Genomic DNA, 23,133 nt, shown 5'->3' on the forward strand with positions numbered 1-23,133 from the left:
GACATTCTGTAGATTTGGACAAATGTATAATAACATAGTATCACTATAATATCACAGAGTATTTTCACTACCCTAAAAACTCTGCTCTGCCTTTGATTCCCTAACCCTAGCAACCCCTGGTCTTTTAATGGCTTCTATAGTTTTCTTTTTTCCACAATGTCTTATAGTTGGAATCATATACTCTGTAACCTTTTCAGGTTGGGTTCTTTCAGTTAGTAATATGCATTTAGGGTTCCTCCACGTCTTTTCATGAATGGATAGCTATTTCCTTTGTAGTGTTGCATAATATTCTGTTGCATGTTTATACAACAGTGGTTTTTTTTTTTTTTAAGTCCATTCATCTACTAAAGGTGATCTTGCTTCCACGTTTGGGCAATTATGAATAAAGTTACTATAAATATCCATGTGCAACAACTCATTTGGGTGAATACCAAGAAGCACTATTGCTGGATTATATAGTAAAAGTATGTTCAGTTATGTAAGAAATCACCAAACTGTCCTGCAAAGTAACTGTATCATTTTGCATTCTTATCAGTAATGTATGAGAATTTCTGTTGCTCCAAATCCTTGCCAGAATTTCGTGTTGTCAGTGTTTTGTTTTGGCCACTCTAAAAAATGTGTAGTAGTATCTCATTGTTTCAAGAGAAGCCATTTCATTTGTTTATTTCTCTAGAAAAGAATAGTAAAATCCAAAAGTTGAAAGAGACCTACAGGCCAACTGACCCAACCCTCTAGAAGAAGCTGACTTCTCCCTCCAACAGAAAAATTATTCTATCAGAGACATGGTACATTTCTCTAAGTACATCCAGCAGTGACTCATTTACTTCCTCCTTACCCAGTTAATTTCTCTTTCTTCAGACAATTCTGTTCATCTTTCTCATATCAAAAGGAAATCTATGGAAAGAACCAAGATGCCCTTCAACGGATGAATGAATAAGGAAGATGTGGTCCATATACACTATGGAGTATTATGCCTCCATCAGAAAGGATGAATACCCAACTTTTGTAGCAACATGGACCAGACTGGAAGAGATGATGCTGAGTGAAATAACTCAAGCAGAGAGAGTCAATTATCATATGGTTTCACTTATTTGTGGAGCATAACAAATAGCATGGAGGACAAGGGGTGTTAGAGAGGAGTAGGGAATTTGGGTAAATTGGAAGGGGAGGTGAACCATGAGAGACTATGGACTCTGAAAAACAATCTGAGGGGTTTGAAGTGGCGGGGGGGTGGGAGGTTGGGTACCAGGTGGTGGGTATTATAGAGGGCACGGCTTGCATGGAGCATTGGGTGTGGTGAAAAAATAATGAATAATGTTTTTCTGAAAATAAATAAATTGGAAAAAAAAAAGGAAATCGAATTCCCTGCAATCTCCACCAGATGAACATCAAAACATTTCACCATGAAAGCCCTGGAAACAGCTATCATGACCCATCATCTGTCAGTTGCTCACCTGACCCTGCCATGCCACTCTCTTCTGCAGCTCAATTCACCAATCATCTCAATAAGTATGCCCTTAACAATTCTTTTATTTTGTTTGAATGCAAAAATAATCAATGACTACAGTATAAATTATGTTATGGCATTAAAAAACAACTCTAGAAGCATGTGGTCTAGTTAGAAAAAAAAAAGAAATGGATATTATAAGAGTACAAGGGGGGTATCTGAATGAAACTGGGTGACAGTGACAACTGAGTTGACTGCTGATGGATGAGCAGAAGGACAAGAAGCAGATCTAGAGATGTTTCAGGAAACCTACTGTGATGTCCAGAGCTTGTACCATAGTCCAGAAGTAGGAAAGTGGGCAGTATTTAAAGAATGGCAGAGGGTCAATTTGGCAAATGGTTTGTATGAAAGTGGTAAAAAATGAAACTGTAAAAAACAGTAGGGAAACTTCTCAAAAATTTAAAAATAAAACTACCATATAATCCAGCAATCCCACTCTTACGTATGTATCCAAAATAATTGAAATCAAGATCTTGAAGACACATCTGCATTCCCATGTTCACTGCAGCATTATTTACAATACCCAAGATATAGAAACAACCTGAAAGTCCATCAACAGACATGAATTTTAAAAGTGTGGTACATACATACAATGAAATATTATTGTCCCTTAAAAAAGAAGGAAATCCTACCATTTGCAACAACAATAGATAGACCCAGAAGCCACTATGCTAAGTGAAATAAGATGTGAAATGTTTGGAGCCAGAGACTAGTCTACAGGAAATTCCTCCAAATTTTAAAATTACCTATGAAAGAAACTTTACTGAGGTTTTCCAAATTTGATAATACTAAAAATGTATACGATTATTCCTATAATGAGTTGTGAAACTAAAGTAAAATGTTTTAGAAATTATCGATAAGAAAAATAATTTTAATTAACCATACTAGATGACAAAGAGGATCATCCTTCTAATATTTCTATAGAAAATATTTTCAAAGTTATTGTCATAAGAAGAATCAAAGGATAAATGGGTATGCAACCCAAATATATTTAGCAGTCATTTAATTAAAAACATGTTACTTATTTCTGGATTTCTTGAGGTATTTATCAGCTTTCTCAAATTTGTAATTTAGTATGATCTTAAATAAAAGGTAAATAGGAAAAAAGCATAGATTTAAATTAAACAATAGCACTTATTATATCAAATGTAATTGGTGTAGCCATATGAAATAAAAAGCAGACGTTGTCAGATCAGATATCAAAAACAACTGTATGGGCGCCTGGGTGGCTCAGTGGATTAAGCCGCTGCCTTCAGCTCAGGTCATGATCTAAGGATCTGGGATCGAGGCCCACATCGGGCTCTCTGCTCAGCAGGGAGCCTGCTTCCTCCTCTCTCTCTGCCTGCCTCTCTGCCTGCTTGTAATCTCTCTCTGTCAAATAAATAAATAAAATCTTTAAAAAAAAAACAAAACAAAACAAAAAAAAACCAACTGTATGCTTTCTATAAGAAACACACTTTAGGGGATGCCTGGGTGGCTCAGTGGGTTAAGCTCCTGCCTTTGGCTCAGGTCATGATCTCAGGGTCCTGGGATCGTGCCCCGCATCGGGCTCGCTGCTCAGCTGGGATCCTGCTTCCCCCTTCTCTCTGCCTGCCTCTCTGCCTATTTGTGATCTCTCTCTCTCTCTGTCAAATAAATAAATGAAATCTTAAAAAAAAAAAAGAAACACACTTTAAATATGAAAAGGCAGATAGGTTAAAAGTGAAAGGAATAAAAAAGTTCATGATAACACTAATGAAAAGAAATCTGGAGTAGCTGTATTAATATCATATAATGTATATTTCAAAGGAAAAAATATAAGCAGGGATAAAAAGGGTCATTTTATAATGCCAGAGAAGGAATTCACCAAGAGGGCATTATAATTCTAAATGTGTTTGTAATAACTCTTAACAGAACTTAAAAATACATGAAGCAAAAACTGCTAATGCTGGAAAAACAAATAGACAATTCCACTATGGGAGTGCTCTCTCAAAAATTGACAGAGGTGGACAGAAAAATCATTAAATGTGTATAATACTTGAACAGCACTTCCAACATACCTGACCCTATTAACACTTACAGAAGACCCCATCGAATATCAGCTGAATACACATTTTTTTTTTACAAATGTACATGGAACACTCATCAGATGTATTGGTTTCCTAGGCTACCAAAAAAAAAAAAAAACCCAAAAACACAAACTAGGTGACTTAAAACAATAGAAATTTATTCTCACAGACATTGAGAGATAGGCTCCTTAATCCAGTATGACCTCAGTATATCTGCAAAGACCTTGTTTCCAAACCAGGTCCTACTCACAGGGTTAGGACTTGAACTATCTTTTTGGGGGACACAGATGAACCCATGATACCCAATTAGCCCACATTCTGGACCAATAAACAAGTCTTAATAAATTTTAAAAGATTGAAATAACATAATATATATATTCACTAACTCCAATTGAATTAAATTAAAAAAATCAATCACAAAAATATATATAGGTACAAGAGTTTTAATAATGATGTCTTGGTGAGACAATTTGAGGTCTCAAATGATTGAGAGGTGAGGGAGGGCTCAATCTATGAGTTCTAGAAGGAAAGTGAGGTTATTATGATGAGAGATTGAGAAATCTCTACTTCCCCTTCTCAGAAATGTTGCCGAAATATCAGAAAGGAGTGCCCACACATTGCTGTATATTTCTGATTATTTCACCAATGCGGGAGCAGTTAGGCCAAGATATGCACACTGATTTTAGAATAAGAGAGGATGAACTGATATATATATATATATATATATATATATATCAGCAAAACTCATACTAAATTCATAAGATTTAACTGCAGATGAACACTGCATACCAGGACCATAGTAGGGAGGAAGAAGGCGGCAAAGAAAATACCTTGATATGGGTGCTAATAGTCACAAAGAATTCTCTTAGCTAAAGAAAATTACAGTGAGTGCATGCTGGTATTATTCCTGCACACATCCAACTCATCATCCCTTATATTGGAATCCATTGTTCTTGTAAATGGTTATATATAAAAGAAAAGTAATTAAATTGCTTTGCTTTCTTAGGAAGAAAAAATATAAAAAGCTTAACTCATCACATTTTAAGCGAACAATAAATAATATTAAATCATATTCAATACACAAAATTTGTTCTACATTACCCTTAAAAAGTTCCCTTTAGTCCCATGTATGATCCATTAAGTGGGGAAAGGGAGAAAAGGGAGTGAAGAGAAGGCAAAAAAGAGAGAGAGAGAGGAAACAATAAATAAAGAGAAATAAAAAGGAAAAAGCAGATAGAAAATGAGGGAGGTAAAAAGTGACCAAAAGGGAGTCAGATATACCAATAAAAATAAAAGAGGAACAAGTGAAATGAGTATGGATAACAAACTTAATTTTTTTAATAAAAATTGATTATAAAAAACCTCTCCCTCCTATTCCTTTTACCTATTCTTTACTGAATTTGTGGTGATGTTTTCATTTAAATGTTGACAATAAGGAACATATAAACATTTGAATTTTTTAATGCTTTAATTTTTAAGTTTTTTTTTCCCAATTTATTTATTTTCAGAAAAACAGTATTCATTATTTTTTCACCACACCCAGTGCTCCATGCAAGCTGTGCCCTCTATAATACCCACCACCTGGTACCCCAACCTCCCACCCCCCCGCCACTTCAAACCCCTCAGATTGTTTTTCAGAGTCCATAGTCTCTCATGGTTCATTTCCCCTTCCAATTTACCCAAAAGCACATATCCTCCCCAATGTCCATAACCCTACCCCCCTAATTTTTAAGTTTTAAAGAACCATAAAAATATAGTTACCTAAAAAAGTTATCTAGAAGTTTTCAAGTTTTAACAAGGTCTCTTTTGATAAAATACACTAACTTTGTTTCTTGCATTATTTCAAAAGGCAACATGATACAACAATTTGCAGACTTGAAAAATAGAAAGAGATGAGGGGAAACATGTTTGTTGTTGTCATTATTGATTTTCGAAGTTCCTATATCTTTGTGACAAGAAAATAGATCCTGAGCTTGTATTTAAAGTCACAACAGTTGTCTCTTTGAAACAAAGAAAGGAAAAAGGATTACTACTTCCCAACGCCTGTCAGATAAAATACTGCAGAGGCTCCTCTTTTTCCTTCCATTCTTTCCTTCCTGTCTCCCATACTCCCTCCCTCCCTCCTCTCTCTCTTCCTTCCTTTCTTCCTTCTTTTTGTAAAAGGGTTAAAGGATCAACCAATCTGTTTTTGTCAAATGAGTCTGTCAAAATGTTAAATCTAGTGAATAGACAAGGGGGAAATTTTGCTGGATATTTATCCATTCATTCCTTATGCTACCCATAGCTGTGACTAGAGCAATATTACTTCCAAAGAAAGTTTGAATCATCAAATAAAATCTATATAAAAGGTTCCATCCTACATTAAGATCATGCATTGTACTACTCTAAATGATTCAACTATCTAAATTTTCATTTCTTAACAGGTCAGATACGATAGTCTTACTTTGTTACTCTATGAAAACTCTAATGTACCCATGGTGCTAAGATTTAGATATAGATTCTCAGCACTGCTGAAAAGGACATAGAGTAGTGTCCCCTAGTACAAAGAGGGGCTAGATATAAATTCCTTACACTTTAAATACTTACACAACTATAAAACCAAAAGAAACTTATACTTATGTATTATACATATTAAAACAAAATTAGTAAAATCCAAATTTGCAACATTAATTTAGTTTAATGTATGGTACTGATTTGCTGAAAATAAAACTCTCATATAGAAAAATGTCGACTCAGATCCAGTTTTAGAGTACACTCTCTCTAGAATGATGGGATGTGAGGGGTTTGGAAGTAGAAGAGATGGGGAGATGCTGGTCAAAGTGTACAAGCCTTCAGGTATGGGATGATTAAGTCTGAGTATCTAAGTACAGCACAGTTCCTATAGTTAATAATACTACCATACACATTTGACATTTTCTGAGAGAATAGACCTTAAGCATTCTCGGCACACACAAATAAAAAATGCTAATAATGTGAGGTGATGGATGTGTGGTAATCATTTCACATAGTATATGTATGTCAAATCATCACTTTGTACATTGTAAATACATGCAATGTTGTCTATTAAACCTCAATAAGCTGAGAAAATTTTTTAAAGATTTTTTTTATTTGAGACAGAGAGAGAGAGAGAGAGAGCAACTACACACTAGCAGAGGGGAGGAGAAAAGGGAAAGGGAGAGAGAATCTTAAGCAGTCTCCACATCCAGCATGGAGCCCGATGCAGGGCTCTATCTCACTACCCTGAGATCATGACCTGAGCCAAAATCAAGAATTGGACACTCAACTGATATAACCATCCAGATGACCCAAAAAGTTGAAAATTAAAAAAAAAAAAAAACTATTCTTTCCCACATGCAAAAGATTATAGAATAAAGCCTAACTCCTTAGCATGGCCTTCAAGACCCTCCAATTAGATCCCTTTCCAACCTCTTTTCTTTCTATATTCCCCACTCACCATTCACCAACTTCCAACTCAATGACTTTCCATGATTTGCCACTCCCCCAGAAAAACCCAGTCCTCTTACCTACCTGTGATTTTGCCCAGGCTATCTTCTCAGCCTCTAGTCTCTGCTGTCTATGACATTCTAATTTTGCTTTCAGATTCAGCTCCAATGTGTTTACTTCATAAAGCCATCTCAGGTGCCTGGACTTAATAACTGCACCTTCCTCTGAGTTTCCAGAATGCATTTTTCATATCTATTTCACATTTCCCAGTACCATGTTATCTGTTTATAGATATGTCTTCTTTACTATATTGTTACCTTATAAAAAATAACAACTTTATTGAGATCAATTCACATATCATGATTCACCCATTTGAAGTATGCAATTGAATGTTTTTTAGTATAGTAACAGAGTTGTGCAACCATCACCACAAACAATTTTAGAACGTTTTCATTACTGCAAAAAGGAATCTTGTACCATTAGTGGTCATTCTGTACCTGCATACCCCCAGCCCTAGGCAAACCTTAATTTTTCTTTTTGTCACTATAGATTTGCCTATGCTGAACATTTCATATAAATGGAACCATTCAATCAATATATGACCTTCTATGTACTTATAAATCTTTTAAAGGTAGAGACAAATCCGATTCATGGAAGAAGGAGTTAATGAGCAGGATATGTGATATAAGAGAAAGAGAATAAGTATGGAGTCATACAAACCTGAATTAAAATCTCAATTCAGCCATTTTGTGTAACTTTGGACAAGCCATTTTATCTCTCTGAGTCTCAGTTTACACATCTATAAAATGGGGATAAACAATTCATCTCTTGAAAGATGGTTGTGAGGATTAAAAAGAGGATATGAAAAGTTCCTAAAAAAAAGTTTGCTTAGTAAATAGAAGCTGTTATTTGTATTTATCTCTGCATATCCATAGTACCTGGCATAGTAAACAGTAATGCATATTGATTTAATTAATGGATGAGTGATGAAAGATTCTAATGCCTTTCCTTCAGAGTGTCAATGAACTTCCAACAACTCAGGTAAGGACATAGAGTTACTAGGGCCAAATCTGACCTGGAATATATAAACTACCTTTTATTTCTCTCATTGTTCTGTCTCAGAGACCAGTCAATGAAGAGAGACAACAGAGCCAATAAACAAAGCTAAGATCTGAAATCAGAGAAGAGGTTGCTTTCTGGCCCTGATACTGGCATTCTGAAGGCATTTTGAAAAACAGCTCATCCATTTCAGTCTCTAGTTTTCATTCTTATATACTTCTTCATTAAATAATAATTTCTGCTTTCCCTATTACAAGATAAATGAAACGTGAATCACACCTGAAAACTGCTTGATTTCTAAAGATAGACAAGCAGTACCATCTGAATCATGAGTAGATAAAAGTACAGAAAGAAAAAGGCACAGAATAGTTGTCAGTCCAGTGGAAGGAGAAGTCCAACCACATAAAATAATTAAATTATATCTAGATATGTCCAAATAAATTGGGAAACAATGTAACAGTTACAAGGCATTCCCACAGGAATGAAAACACTAACATACCAATTCAATTCTCAAAAAAAAAAAAAAAAAGAAAGAAAGAAAGACGTTTTTATTTCAAAGAGTCATAATAATAAATGTAGCTGAGTCATGCTTATAATGGAGAATATAATGACTGAATCAATGGCCTGAAAGAAATTGAATAGTTTGCCTTAAAACAAAAAGGGTACAAAAGTAATTCAATCTCTATGGGAGAGAAAAATGGCAGAATTTTTTTTAAAGGATCTAATCTCTAAAAGATCATAGGGAAAGTTACATGAGTTGTCTGTAGGATTTAATTTTTAAAACTATAATCCCTCAAATCATAGGGATAATTAAGGATACAATCATTTAATTGGGCAGCTACCTATTGAAGCAGTGTAGTTTTATCAAAATAGAGACTAAAAAAGGTAGAAATGATCTTGGAAACTTTTGCCATTTTAACCTTTTTTTTTTTAATATATAGAGCTAGAAAAATTATCTTTGAGCTAGAAACAACTATGTGAAATTCAGATAGAGACATATCAAACTTATGTCATGGAAATGCCCTTACAAGCCCATCCAGCCCTTACAAGCAGGCTGAGGAAAATCACAAGCACTGACATGAAGTAATATCCATTATTGGCATAAAGATAGGCTAAAGTGTTCCCATTGCAAATTATTCTAACTCTTTCATTGACCCTTTTCCAAATAATTTATCCCAAGATGACAGAATGTTTATCTTTTCATCCAAATAAAGGGAGCTAATGAGTTTTTCTATCTATTTAACTTTTTAAAAATAAGACAAAAAAGAAAAATAACAAAAAGAAAATATATTGATTCCTAATGGGTCTAGTTCTTTATACTAGTGGCCTGTTCATGTAGGATCATGGAAAAGTCATTCTAAAATCTCATGCAATCACCTCACCTCTCTTTCGTGTAAACCAATATTCTCTCCAGAAGTTACAAGAAACCTGAGACCTCTTTTCTATTTCAACAGGTGGGAATAGCTCCTAAAACTCTCCAAAGATATTTGCTGACTGTAAATAAAAATTCTTTGAGTATCTAGACCTGAAGTTAAGAGCAATGTATATTTTTTTCCTTGTCACAATTTTCCAGATTCTATCAGACGTCCATTGAAAGTGAAAGGAACAGAGACAATCTACAGGAACAGCAACTTTACAGAAAATACAATGGCACTTAATTCGTATTTATAAACAATTATTCTGAATGTAAATGGACTAAAGGTCCCAATGAAAAGACATAGGGTATCATAATGTATAAGAAAATAAGACCCATTGATATGCTGCTTACAAAAGACTCATTTTAGACCCAAAGATAGGTGGAAAGTGAGGGGATGGAGAACCATCTCTCATGCTAATGGATATCTAAAGAAAGCTAGAGTAGTCATATCAGACAAACTAGATTTTAAATCAAAGACTAATAAGAGATGAAGAAGGGCATTGTATCATAATAAAGGAGTCTAGTCAACAGATCTAACAATTATAAATATTTATGCCCCCAAATTGGGAGCAGCCAAATATATAAATCAATTAATAACAAACTTAAAGAAACTCATTTATAATAATACAATAATAATAGGGGACTTTAACATCCCACTCACAGTAATGGACAGATCATATAAGTAGAAGATCAACAAGGAAACAATGGCTTTGAATGATGTGCTGGACCAATGGATTTAACAAATATACTCAAAGCATTTCATCCTAAAGCAGCAGAACACACATTCTTTATGAATGTACATGGAACATTCTCCAGAACAGATCAGGTGTCAATAGATCAGGGTCACAAATCAGCTTGCAACCAGTACAAAAAGATTGAGATCATCACCATGCATATTTTCTAATGGATTAAATAGTTGGGAACTCCTTGAAGAACTGGACCAACTCAGCTCCAATACTCAGTCATCAAAAAGCAGAAACAATGTTTGCAGCTTTGAACCCAGCTTTGACTGGACTTCTGTTTACATAAGAAACTCTCAGCACTGAGACAGACTTTCAGTACTAAGCATGATGGAAGGGATTCCTCTAGGGCTGACAAGGAATTGGGAATTGGGAAAGAAGAGGGAAAAGTGAAGTAGTAAAATGTTGGCATCTAGTATTACATTAACTATCACTGAAGTGAACCAAAATCAAGACCCTAAATAACCAACATGAAACTCACTGCAAGAAATGAACAGAATACAAGCATCCTCCAGTGTAAATGATGGCACAGAAAACTTCTTCCGATTCATTAAGCTTCCTTATCTTTTCTAATATTCATAATTATCCTGGTTCCTCCCCAAGCATTAAATGTGCTCATTAGTTTCCAACAGGCCACATAAAATTAAGCCTTAGTGGCTGGGTTTATTTTTGTGCTCTTAACATTCCCTTAAAGATTTAGTTTCAAGAGCCAAACGTCTGCTATCCAGGCTAATAGTCACTAGATTTGTGTGTTATATTGGACTCTTCCAATGATTTGTTACTTTACCCAAGTGAAGTGCTGGTTTCTTTTTTTTTAACATGGGAACAATAACATGGTACCTATAATTTGCCTTATCAGGGTTATGGTGAATGTTCTGCAAACATTAGCTCATGGATAGTCTTCTGAAAAATATGAAGAGCCTTTTCATATTGAAACTGTTATTATACACTATTAAATATTGATATAGAACATTATAGTAATAGCTTCATAGTGAATAACAGGGCTGAAAGTCATAATTATACATACCTTTCAGTCCTCAAGATACCTTATTACTGCCCATAATCCTTTTTACTTCTCAGGAATGAAAGCCCCAATGGTCCATTTAGTTTTTCCCTTTATCATTAAAATCATTTATATTAACAAAAATTCAATCCACTAAAAGACTATGGCCTATGACTCAGATATTTTTAAAACTGACCAAAGAATCTTTAAGCATCTCACATCTCTATTAGCCCAGGATAGATAAGCAAATCTGACTTATGATTTAAATATTATAAAGGTTATTTTGATGGGGATCTAAGTCAAATAGTAAAAAGGGAAGATTTACAAAGCAACAGAAAGCATATTTAATCCATTTTACATCTACTATCAGGGTGTTCAATTCACTGAGATGCTGGTTTTCTGCTGCGTTAAGGATACAACAACTCAGTGTCAAGTGAAGTATTAGACTGAATCGCTTTCAGATTCATTTTCTGAGGAAGGATTTGTGGAATGACAGGAAGTTTAGGTTTTTAATCTTCTGCCCTAAGAAGGGGTAGGATTTCAGTTTTGTGTGTTATATAATATTGTATAAATCATTTAATCTTCTTAGTCTCAGTTTCTTAACTATAAAATGAAAATAGTAACACCAAAAATTGTAAATGCCTTTGCTGCTTCATCACACAAAATTTTGATTTGTTGATTTTTTTTTAAGATGTATTTTATTTATTTGAGAGACAAAGAGCACATGCAAACATGCGAGAGGGGGGGAGGGGGAGAGAGAGAGGATCTCAAACAGATAGGCCTTGATCTCATGACCCTGTGATCATGACCTGAGCCAAAACCAAGAGTCAGACACTTAATCAAGTGAGCCACCCAGGCGCCCCAGACTCTGAGCTTTTTGAGGGCAGGGACACTCTCATCCATCTCTATATCTTGAATATCTAACACACACCAACAAATAAAAGTCACTCAATAAATATTTGTTAAATGGTATTGAATCAACTATTTGCACTGCTTTTGATAACAATATTCTAAAGGTTATTTTTATAAAGAAGAAAATATCAGTTTTAAATTCAGATGGTAGATTAGATCACTGTTTATCAAATATTCACCTTCATCCCTCCCTTAATGAGAAGAATATATTTTCTCACCCTTTAAATGTAGGCTTGGCCATTTGCTTTGGCTAACACGCCGTTAGTGGATATGACATGAGCAGATGTTTGAATTGTGTTTACACAATTGGGATTGCTCTCATGAACTCCTGCCTTTCATTATAAGATAAGTATGCCTGGAGTAGCTACTAGTCCAAGGAGGGTGAAAGACCCTTGGCAGCAAGCCTTGGAGTCAGTTTGATAATCACCATTATTAACAAGTTCTTAGGTGATACTGATAGGAATGTAGATTGTGCCTGCAGATTACAGATTAGATAAATGGAAATAAATTTTTGAAAAAAACTTGACCTGCCTAAAGTATTCATCATGCCACCCACATCAGTCAGTTAATAAAGATATAAGCAGTGAGCTTGATAAGTCAGTTAAGTAGCAGTTTGGTTAAGAAATTTCTTACTTTCCACTTCATACAATTGCTAGAAATTTTCACTGAGGTTATGACTATAAAATAGTCAGCAGGTACCTGGTATATGAAAGCACTCAATAAATATTATTATTATTGTTACTATTACTATTCTAGTTTTCTTTTTATTAATTTTAAAACTCACCCAACACAGCCAAATAATCACCTCTGTGTCTTCATGTAAGTTATTTAATCACCTGAGTTTCTTCATCTGTAAAATAAAATGGTTGGAATAGATGATCTTTCTCTAGTTTGTAAATTCTCTAGTTTTACATTAACAGGAATTCATCACACCTGTCTTAATTAAGGTTTTACATTCACTGAGGGTGCGCCCTCTTTCTGATCCCAACTGATGTCCTGAAAATCTTGTTTCTTATTTATCTCATTTGAATTTTTCAACCTGTAGAATCTCTCTCATTTTTTTTTTTTGAAAAAGTAGGTCAGTTCTACCCTTATTTATGCCTGAGAACTTAGAACTTAAATACTATAAAGAGAAAAACCCAAAGAGGAAGGGTTGTATTTTCTGTTCATAGGGTCATGCTTTTCCCATTTGGGCTTTCTCTTGAGGCTTTCCTCAAGAAAACTGACGCCTCATTAGCACACACACTACAAAAAGGAAGCTGCTATTGCTGTAATGACGTGGGTCTAGTTACAATGATATAACAGATTATTTACCATACACGGAAGAGGGTACATTTCAAGTTACTCTAGGATTAGAAACTACAAATAATTCAAATAATTCAAAAAGATACCATTGACCTCATCGATGAGTCACTGTCTAAAATTCTGTATATCAGTTGAATTGGAGCAAGATGGAGGAGAAGTAGGAGACTAAGATATTGTCAGGTCCCAGGAGTTCAGCTAGATAGTTATCAAACCATTCTGAACACCTACAAACTCAACAGAATATAGGAGAGAAGAAGAGCAGCAATTCTAGGAAAATTGACCACTTTCTGGAAGGCAGGACATGCAGAGAAGCAAATCCAAAGTGATGGGAAGACAGACTGCAGCAGGAGGGGCTGGCTATTGGCAAGTGAGAGAGGTGGAACACAAAATCAGAATTTTAAGAAGTTGGCTTCACTGATCGATTTCGCTCCAGAGGATGGTGGGGGGAGCCCCCATGGGGACAGTGTGGTCTCAGAACCCTTGGGGTCACAGAAAGACCAGGGTGCCTGAGTGTAGCAGAGCTCCTAGGTATCTGAACAAGGAAACTGGCTGCAGAGACAGAGCTGAGTCCCGGGCTCTCAGTTCAGGATTACCTTAAACCATGATCCAAGGCACAGTCTGGCCACTGCCCTTCAATCAGTGACCCCACAAGCAACAGATCCAGGGAGATACCCTCCTTCCTCCTCTAGCAGGAGTGGTGTGGGAGGGAGCTACAGGAATCTTCTGGGTTTGGAGACTCCAAACAACGCCATGCCCCAGAGATAGAAAAACTCATCTCAGGCTGGGTGAGCTCGGAGTGCAGCTGGAGACCAGGGAGATGGGAGGGATTGACTGCTTTTCTCTGAGGGTGCACTGAAGAGGGGAGCCCTGAGTTCTCAGCTCCTCCCAGGCCAGAGAGTAGGAGGCCACCATTTTCATTCTCCTCCCCCAAAATTATATGGAAAGCATTCAAGGAACAAAGCTACAGAGGGGGAACCTGAGCAGATTACTTTAGCTGGGACCCTGACAAGGGCCGTGAAATTCTGCCTTGGGCAAAGACATTTGAGAATCACTGCAACAGGCCTGTCCCCCAGAAGATCAGGAAGAACATCCAGCCAAGACCAATTTCACCAATTAATGAGAACTGTGGAACTCCAGAGCTAGGGGAAAGCAACACAAAGAATTCATGGCCTTTTTCCCATGAACTTTTAGTCTTTCAAAGTTAATTCTTATTTTATTTTATTTTTTTCTTATTTTATTTTTTTAAGATTTTATTTATTTGACAGACAGAGATCACAAGTAGACAGAGAGGCAAGCACAGAGAGAGGAGGAAGCAGTCTTCCTGCTGAGCAGAGACCCTGATGTGGGCTTGATGCCATGACCCTGGGATCTTGACGTTAGCTGAAGGCAGAGGTTTTAACCCACTGAGCCACCCAGGTCCCCCATCTTATTTTATTTTTTTAAATTCTTCCTCTCCCCTATTTTGAAGTTTTTAAACTATTTTGTCTTATCAATACCTTTTTAAAGTTTTTCATTGTTATAGTCATATTTTATAACTTCACTGTATTTAACTTTATTTCTTGAAAACATATGTTTTTTTTTTCTTTAAAATTTTGGGATACAATTCTTCTAATAGATCAAAATATACCCTAAATCTAGCACATAGTTTTGTTCTAGTCTCCAGCCTGATCACATTCTTTCCTCTCTTTTTTTCAACCAACTTATCTTATTAATTCCTTTTTTAGAAACTTTTAAAATTTTCATCTTTACAGTCATATTCCATCCCTTCGTCATGTTTACTCTTATTTTTGTATATATATGCTTTTCTTTCTTTAAAATTTTGGGAGGTAGTTTCTTCTAACAGACCAAAATACACCCAAAATCAACTATGTGGCTCTATTCTATTTGCCAGTCTAAATATATATATATATCTACACACACACACATACATACATATATACATACATATATATATTTTTTTCTCTTTTCTTCCCCCTTTCTTCTCCCCCCAGTTTTGTTTCTCTTCTGATTTGGTTAATGTATATTTTTCTGGGGTCGTTGCTACCCTTTTAGTATTTTGTTCTCTCATTCATCTATTCTTACCTAGATAAAATGACAAAGCAGAAAAACTTACCCCCCCCCCAAAAAAAAAAAAAAGAACAAGAGGCAGTACCGATGGCTAGGGACCTAATCAATACAGACATTAGCAATATGTCAAACTAGAGTTCAAAATGACAATTATCAAGGTACTAGCTGGGCTTTAAAAAAGCATGGAAAATATTAGAGAATCCCTTTCAGGTGAAATAAAATCCCTTTCTGGACAAATGAAAAAACTAAAATCTAACTCAGTTGAAATCAAAAAAGCTATTAATGAGGTGCAATAAAAATGGAGGCTCTTACTGCTAGGATAAAGGAGGCAGACGAGAGAATTAGTGATATAGAAGACCAAATGACAGAGAATAAAGAAGCTGAGCAAAAGAGAGACAAACAATTACTAGACCACGAGGGGAGAAATTGAGAGATAAGTGATACTATAAGATGAAACAATATTAGAATAATTGGGATCCCAGAAGAAGAAGAGAGAGAGAGGAGGGCAGAAGGCATATTGGAGAGAATTATTGTAGAGAATTTCCCTAATATGGGAAAGGGAACAAGCATCAAAATCCAGGAGGCACAGAGAACCCCCCTCAAAATCAATAAGAATAGGTCCACACCCCATCATCTAATCTTAAAACTTACAGGTCCTAATGACAAAGAGAAAATCCTGAAAGCAGGGGCTCCTGGGTGGCTCAGTGGGTTGAGCCTCTGCCTTCAGCTCAGGTCGTGATTCCAGGGTCCTGGGATCGAGCCCCGTGTCGGACTCTCTGCTCAGTGGGGAGCCTGCCTCCCCCTCTCTCTCTGCCTGCCTCTCTGCCTACTTGTGATCTCTGTTTGTCAAATAAATAAATAAAATCTTTAAAAAAAAGAAAAGAAAAGAAAATCCTGAAAGCAGCTCAGGACAAGAGGTCTGTAACATAACATGGTAGAAATATTAGAATAGCAGCAGACTTATCCAAGTAGAACTGGCAGGCCAGAAAGGACTGGCATGATATTTCCAGAGCACTAAATGAGAAAACTATGCAGCCAAGAATACTATATCCAGCTAGGCTGTCATTGAAAATAGAAGGAGAGAAAAAAAAAACAAACAAACAAACAAAAAAAACAACTTCCAGGACAAACAAAAATTAAAAGAATGTGCAAACACCAAACCAGCCCTACAGGAAATATTGAAAGTGGTCCTCTAAGCAAAGAGAGAGCCTAAAAGTAACATAGACCAGAAAGGAATGGAGATAATACACAGTAACAATCACCTTACAGACAGTACAATGGCACTAAATTCATATCTTTCAATAGTTACCCTGAATGTAAATGGGCTAAATGTCACAATCAAAAGATGCAGGGTATCAGAATAGATAAAAATACAAGACCCATTGATATGCTGTCTACAGGAAACTCATTTTATTTTATTTTATTTTATTTTATTTTTTAAAGATTTTATTTATTTATTTGACAGAGATCACAAGTAGGCAAGAGAGGCAGGCAGAGAGAGAGGGGAGGAAGCAGGCTCCCTGCTGAGCAGAGAGCCCGATGTGGGGCTCGAACCCCAGGACCCTGGGATCATGACCTGAGCTGAAGGCAGAGGCTTTAACCCACTGAGCCACCCAGGCGCCCCAGGAAACTCATTTTAGACCCAAGGACACCTCCAGATATAAAGTGAGGGGGTGGAAAACAATTTACCATGTTAATGGACATCTAAAGAAAGCTGAGGTGGCAATCCTTATATCAGACAAATTATATTTTAAACTAAAGACTATAATAAGAGATGAGGAAGGACACTATATCATACTTAAAAGGTCTATCCAACAGGAAGATCTAAAATTTTTAAATATCTATGCCCCTAACATGAGAGCAGCCAATTATATAAACCAATTAATAACAAAATCAAAGAAACACATCAACAATAATACAATAATAGTAGGAGACTTTAAGACCCCCTTGCTCAAATGGACAGATCATCTAAGCAAAAGATCAACAAGGAAATAAAGGCTTTAAATGACACACTGGACCAGAAGGACATCACAGATATATTTAGAACATTCCATCCCAAAACAACAGAATACATATTCTTCTCTAGTGCACATGGAACATTCTCCAGAATAGATCACATGCTAGGTAACAAATCGGGTCTCAACCAGTACCAAAAGACTGGGACCATTCCCTGCATATTTTTAGACTATACTGCTCTGAAACTAGAACTCAATCACAAAAGGAAAGTTGGAAGAATTCCAATACATGGAGACTAAAGAGAAGCATACTAATGAATGAATGGATCAACCAGGAAATTACAGAATAATTTTAAAAATCCATGGAAACAAATGAAAATGAAAACACAACTGTTCAAAATCTTTGGGATATAGCAAAGGTGGTCTGGAGGGGAAAGTATATAGTGATGCAAGCCTTTCTCAGGAAAAAAGAAAGATCTCAAGTATACAACCTAACCCTACACCTAAAGGAGCTGGAGAAAGAATAGCAAAGAAAACCTAAACCCAGCAGGAGAAGAGAAATAATAAAGATCAGAGCAGAAATCAATGAAATAGAAACCAAAAGAACAGTAGAACGAATCAATGAAACTTGGAGCTGGTTCCTTGAAAGAATTAATAAAATTGATAAATCCCTGGCCAGACTTATCAAAAAAGAAAAGAGAAAGGACCCAAATTAATAAAGTCATGAATGAAAGAGGAGAGAGCACAACCAACACCTAAGAAATACAAACAATTATACAAACATATTATGAGCAACTATACATCAGTAAATTTGACAATCTGGAAGAAATGGATGCATACCTACAAACATATAAACTATCAAAACTGAACCAGGAAGAAATAGAAAATCTGAACAGACCTATAACCAGTATGGATATTGAAGCAGTCATCAAAAATCTCCCTAAAAAACAAGAGCCCAGGGCCAGATGGCTTCCCGGGGGAATTCTACTAAACATTTAAAGAAGAATTAATACCTATTCTTCTGAAAATGTTCCAGAAAATAGAAATGGAAGGAAAACTTCCAAACTCATTTATGAGGCCAGCATTACCTTGATCCCCAAACCAGAAAAAGACCCCATCAAAAGGAGAATTAAAGACCAATATCCTTGATGAACCTTGGTGGTTGCAAAAATTCTCTCCAAAATACTAGCCAATAGGATCCATCAGTCCAATAAAAGGATTATTCACCATGACAAAGTGGGGTATTTTCTTGGGCTGCTAAGTTGGTTCAACATCCACAAATCAATCAATGTGATACAATACATTAATAAAAGAAAGAACAAGAATCATATGATACTCTCAATAGATGCAGAAAAAGCATTTGACAACGTACAGCATCTTTTCTTGATCAAAACTATTCACAGTGTAGTCATAGTGGGTATTATCAATATCATCAAAGCCATCTTTGAAAAACCCACAGCAAATATCATTCTCAATGGGGAAAAACTGAGAGCTTTGTTGCTAAGGTCAGGAACTATCCACTATCACCAGTGCTATTCTAGTACTACAAGTACTATAAGTAGTAGAAGTCTTATGTCAGCAATCAGACAACAAAAGAAAATAAAAGGCATCTGAATCAGCAAAGAAGTCGTCAAACACTCACTCTTTGCAGATGATATGATACTTTATGTGGAAAACCCAAAAGACTCCACTCCAAAACTGCTAGAACTCAGACAAGAATTCAGTAAAGTGTCAGGATATAAAATCAAAGCACAGAAATCAGTTGCATTTCTATATACCAACAGCAAGACAGAAGACAGAGAAATTAAGGAGTTGATCCCATTAACAATAGCACCCAAAACACAAGATATCTAGGAATAAACCTAACCAAAGAGGCAAAGAATCTGTCCTCAGAAAACTCTAAAGTACTCATGAAAGAAATTGAGGAAGACACAAAGAAATAGAAAAACATTCATGATTATGGATTGGAAGAACAAATATTGTGAAAACGTTATGCTACCTAAAGCAATCTACACATTAAATGCAATCCCTATCAAAATACCATCAACTTTTTTCAAAGAAATGGAACAAATAATCTTAAAATTTATATGGAATCAGAAAGACCCTGAATAGCCACAGGAATGTTGGGAAAGAAAACCAAAGTTGGTGGCATCAAAATTCCAGACTTCAAGCTCAATTACAAAGCTGTAATCATCAAGACAGTATGGTACTGGCACAAAAACAGACACATAGATCAATGGGACAGAAAAGAGAGCCCAGAAATGGACCCTCAACTCTGTGGTTTCCTGACAAAGCAGGAAAGAATGTCCAATTCTGTTGAATGTCTCCAACAAATGGTGTTGGGAAAATTGGACAGCCACATGCAGCAGAATGAAACCGGACCATTTTCTTACACCACACATAAAAATAGACTCAAAATGGATGAAAAACCTCAAGGTGAAACTGGAATCCACCAAAATCCTTTAGAATAACACAAGCAGCAACCTCCTAACCTCAGCTGCAGCAATTTCTTCCTAGAAACATTGCCAAAGGCAAGGGAAGCAAGGGCAAAAATCAACTATTGGGATTGCATCAAGATCAAAAGCTTTTACACAACAAAGAAACAGTTAACAAAACCAAGAGACAACTGACAGAATGGGAGGAGATATTTGCAAATGACATATCAGATAAAAGGCTAGCATCCAAAATCTATAAAGAACTTATCAAACTCAACACCCAAGGAAACAAATCATCCAATTAAGAAATGGGTAGAAGACATGAACAGACATTTTTGCAAAGAAAGCATCCAAATGGACAACAGATACATGAAAAAGTGCTCACCATCACTTGGCATCAGGGAAATACAAATCAAAACCACAATGAGATACCACCTCACACCAGTCAGAATGGCTAAAATTAACAAGTCGGGAAATGACAGATGTTGGCAAGGATGCGGAGAAAGGGGAACCCTCCTACACTGTTGGTGGGAATGCAAGCTGGTGCAGCCACTCTGAAAAACAGTAAGGAGCTTCCTCTAAAAGTTGAAAATAGAGCTACCTTCTATCCAACAATCGCACTACTGGGTATTTACCCCAAAGATACAAAGGTAGTGATCAGAAATGGCATGTGCACCTGAATGTTTATAGCAGCAATGTCCACAATAGCCGAACTATGGAAAGAACCCATATGTCCATCATCAGATGAATGGATAAAGAAGATGTGATATATAGATATAGATAGAGATAAAGATATAGATATAGATATATGTATATACCAAATGGAATACTATGTAGCCATTAAAAAAATGAAATCTTGCCATTTGCAATGATGGGGATGGAACTAGAGGGTATCATGCTTAGTGAAATAAGTCAATCAGAGAGAATTATCATATGGTCTCTGATATGAGGAATTTGAGAGGCAGGGTTGGGGGTCATGCGGGGTAGTGAGGGGAAAAAATGAAACAAGATGGTACCGGGGATGAAGACAAGCCATAAGAGACTCTTAATCTCACAAAACAAACTGAGGGCTGCTGGGGGGATGGAGGGAGGGATAGGGTGGCTGGGTTATAGACATTAGGGAGGGTATTTGCTATGGTGAGTGCTGGGAAATGTGTAAGCCTGATGACTCACGAACCTGTACCCCTGGGGCAAATAATATATTATGTGTTAATTTAAAAAATTTTTTTAAAATTCTGTATATCAACATTCTTACTATCAGTATAACTCTACTTATTCACTTAATTTAATAATGAGAAAGCAAAACAGAGCAGAAATGAAATGCACAATTGCCAAAATGATTAATTTACCCTTGCCAGTTTGCTTTCTTTTGCAATGCCCTAAGTCTTTGGCTGAAAGTTGTTTTTACTGGAAATGTGTTCTGCATGCACACTGAATCTCACTGCCTCTTGCCTATATGATAACTCCCCCTCTCCTGCATCACCAATTTTCTCTCTGCTGCATCTTTGTTCTCTGCTCAAAAAATGCTGTTTTATTTCTCCCATTTTAGAAAAATCAAAGCTTCTCTTGGACACAACTTTCTCTAATTACTGCCCATTTTCTGCTTCCTTTTACAGAAAGGCTCTGTGCACATTCACTTTCCATATCTTCTTCTCTCGGTCTCTCTTGAGTGGACTCCTATCAGAGTCCCTTCCATTTCAATAAAACTGTTTTTTCCTTCATTGCCAATTAACTTCTAATTGCCAAATTCAGAAACTGATTCATGGTCTAAGCTAACTGTCCTCCTTACCAAAATACTCTCTGTGAGACTTCCAGAACTCTACATTCTCCAGCTAGCCTGTCCTTCTACCTCAGTGGCTAGTCTTTCTTGATCTCTTTCCTGAATCCTCCTCAGTTCCTCACCTCTAATGTTGGAATGCCCCAGCACTGAGATCTCAGACATTTCTTCACTAAGTACATTTATTCTCTACATGATCTCACTTACCCATCCAATGGATGTATGGCTTTCAGTACCACCTATATGCAGATGATTTCAAAATGTCTCTAGTCCAGGCCTTCCCTGACCATTCTTTCTAAAATAGTACACCCTCCTGTTATTTTTTCTTTTTTTGAATCACTTTCAAAATCTATTCTCTTAGCAACTTTCAAATGTGTAATATAGTGTTACTAACCATAGTCACCATAATGTACTTTAAATCCTCAGGATTTATTTATTTCATAAAAAGAAGTTTATACCTTTTGACTATCTTCATTCATTTGCCACCACCTACCTCTGGCAATCACTGATCTTTTCTCCGTATCTATGACCTTGTTTTTTGAGGGGAGGGGAGTTGCTTTTTTAGATTCCACATATAAATGAGATCATATGGTATTTGTCTTTCTCTATCTGACTTATTTCACGTAGCATAATGCCCTTGAGGTCCATCCATACCGATGCAAATAGCAGAATTTCCTTCTTTTTATGGCTGAGTCATATTCCACTGAGTGTGGATTGTGTTATACATTGATAGACACTTAGGTTGTTTTCAAATCTTGGCTATCATAAATAATATTGCAATGAACATAGAGGTATATTTCTCTTTTCAAATTAATATCTTTGTTTTCTTCAAATAAACACCCAGAAGTAGAATTGCTGGATCATACGGTGGCTCTATTTTTTTTTTCAACTACTCAAAGACTTTTGTTTTATTATAGTACATGAGCTGGGACTGACAGGAAGGGGTAGATGTAGTAGGCAACCACTGCCCTGATAACATTGGATACCCATCCCGATGGCTGTGAATGTGTCAAAGGTGTCACCACTCTTCATGGTTTTCCCAATGACACACATCAGCTCCTGATCCTGCATTCAGATCCTGAGACAGGAAAAGGTGTAGAAGAGCATCCCAGCCATGATGCCCGCTGCTCAGCCCATCACAAAGCCCATCTTCATGTGGTAGAAGTAGCTTGGCTGAGACTGTTCTTAGGCCCCATGGTCACTGGCATCTCACTTGAAGCTTTAGCCAGTCAGTTTTGGTGGCTCTATTTTTAATTTTTTGAGGACCCTCTGTACTGTTCTTCACAGGGGCTGTACCAATTTATATTCCCACCAACAATGCACAAGGCTCTCTTTTTCCACATCCTGGCCAACACTTGTCTTCTTGATAATAGCCATTCTGACAGGCATGAGGTGAAGGTTTATCGTGGTTTTGATTTGCATTTCCTTCATGTTAGTGATTTTGATTAATGATGTTAGAGATTT

At 36.3% G+C, this 23,133-nt stretch overlaps 1 long non-coding RNA gene and 1 pseudogene across 1 annotated transcript in view; both read right to left on the reverse strand.

Moving 5' to 3' along the window:
- LOC122907857 overlaps positions 1-12,992 on the reverse strand; it is a 125,125-nt gene extending 112,133 nt beyond the window's left edge. Inside the window, exon 1 of the long non-coding RNA XR_006384771.1 lies at positions 12,915-12,992. This is a non-coding gene — a long non-coding RNA (uncharacterized LOC122907857). The remainder of the gene's footprint in view (positions 1-12,914) is intronic.
- A 1,556-nt stretch (positions 12,993-14,548) lies between these two features.
- Positions 14,549-22,877, reverse strand: LOC122907443 (annotated as a pseudogene).
- Positions 22,878-23,133: the final 256 nt, after the last annotated feature.

Source organism: Neovison vison, chromosome 5 (genome assembly GCF_020171115.1).
Source record: "Neovison vison isolate M4711 chromosome 5, ASM_NN_V1, whole genome shotgun sequence".
Lineage (NCBI taxonomy): Eukaryota > Metazoa > Chordata > Mammalia > Carnivora > Mustelidae > Neogale > Neogale vison.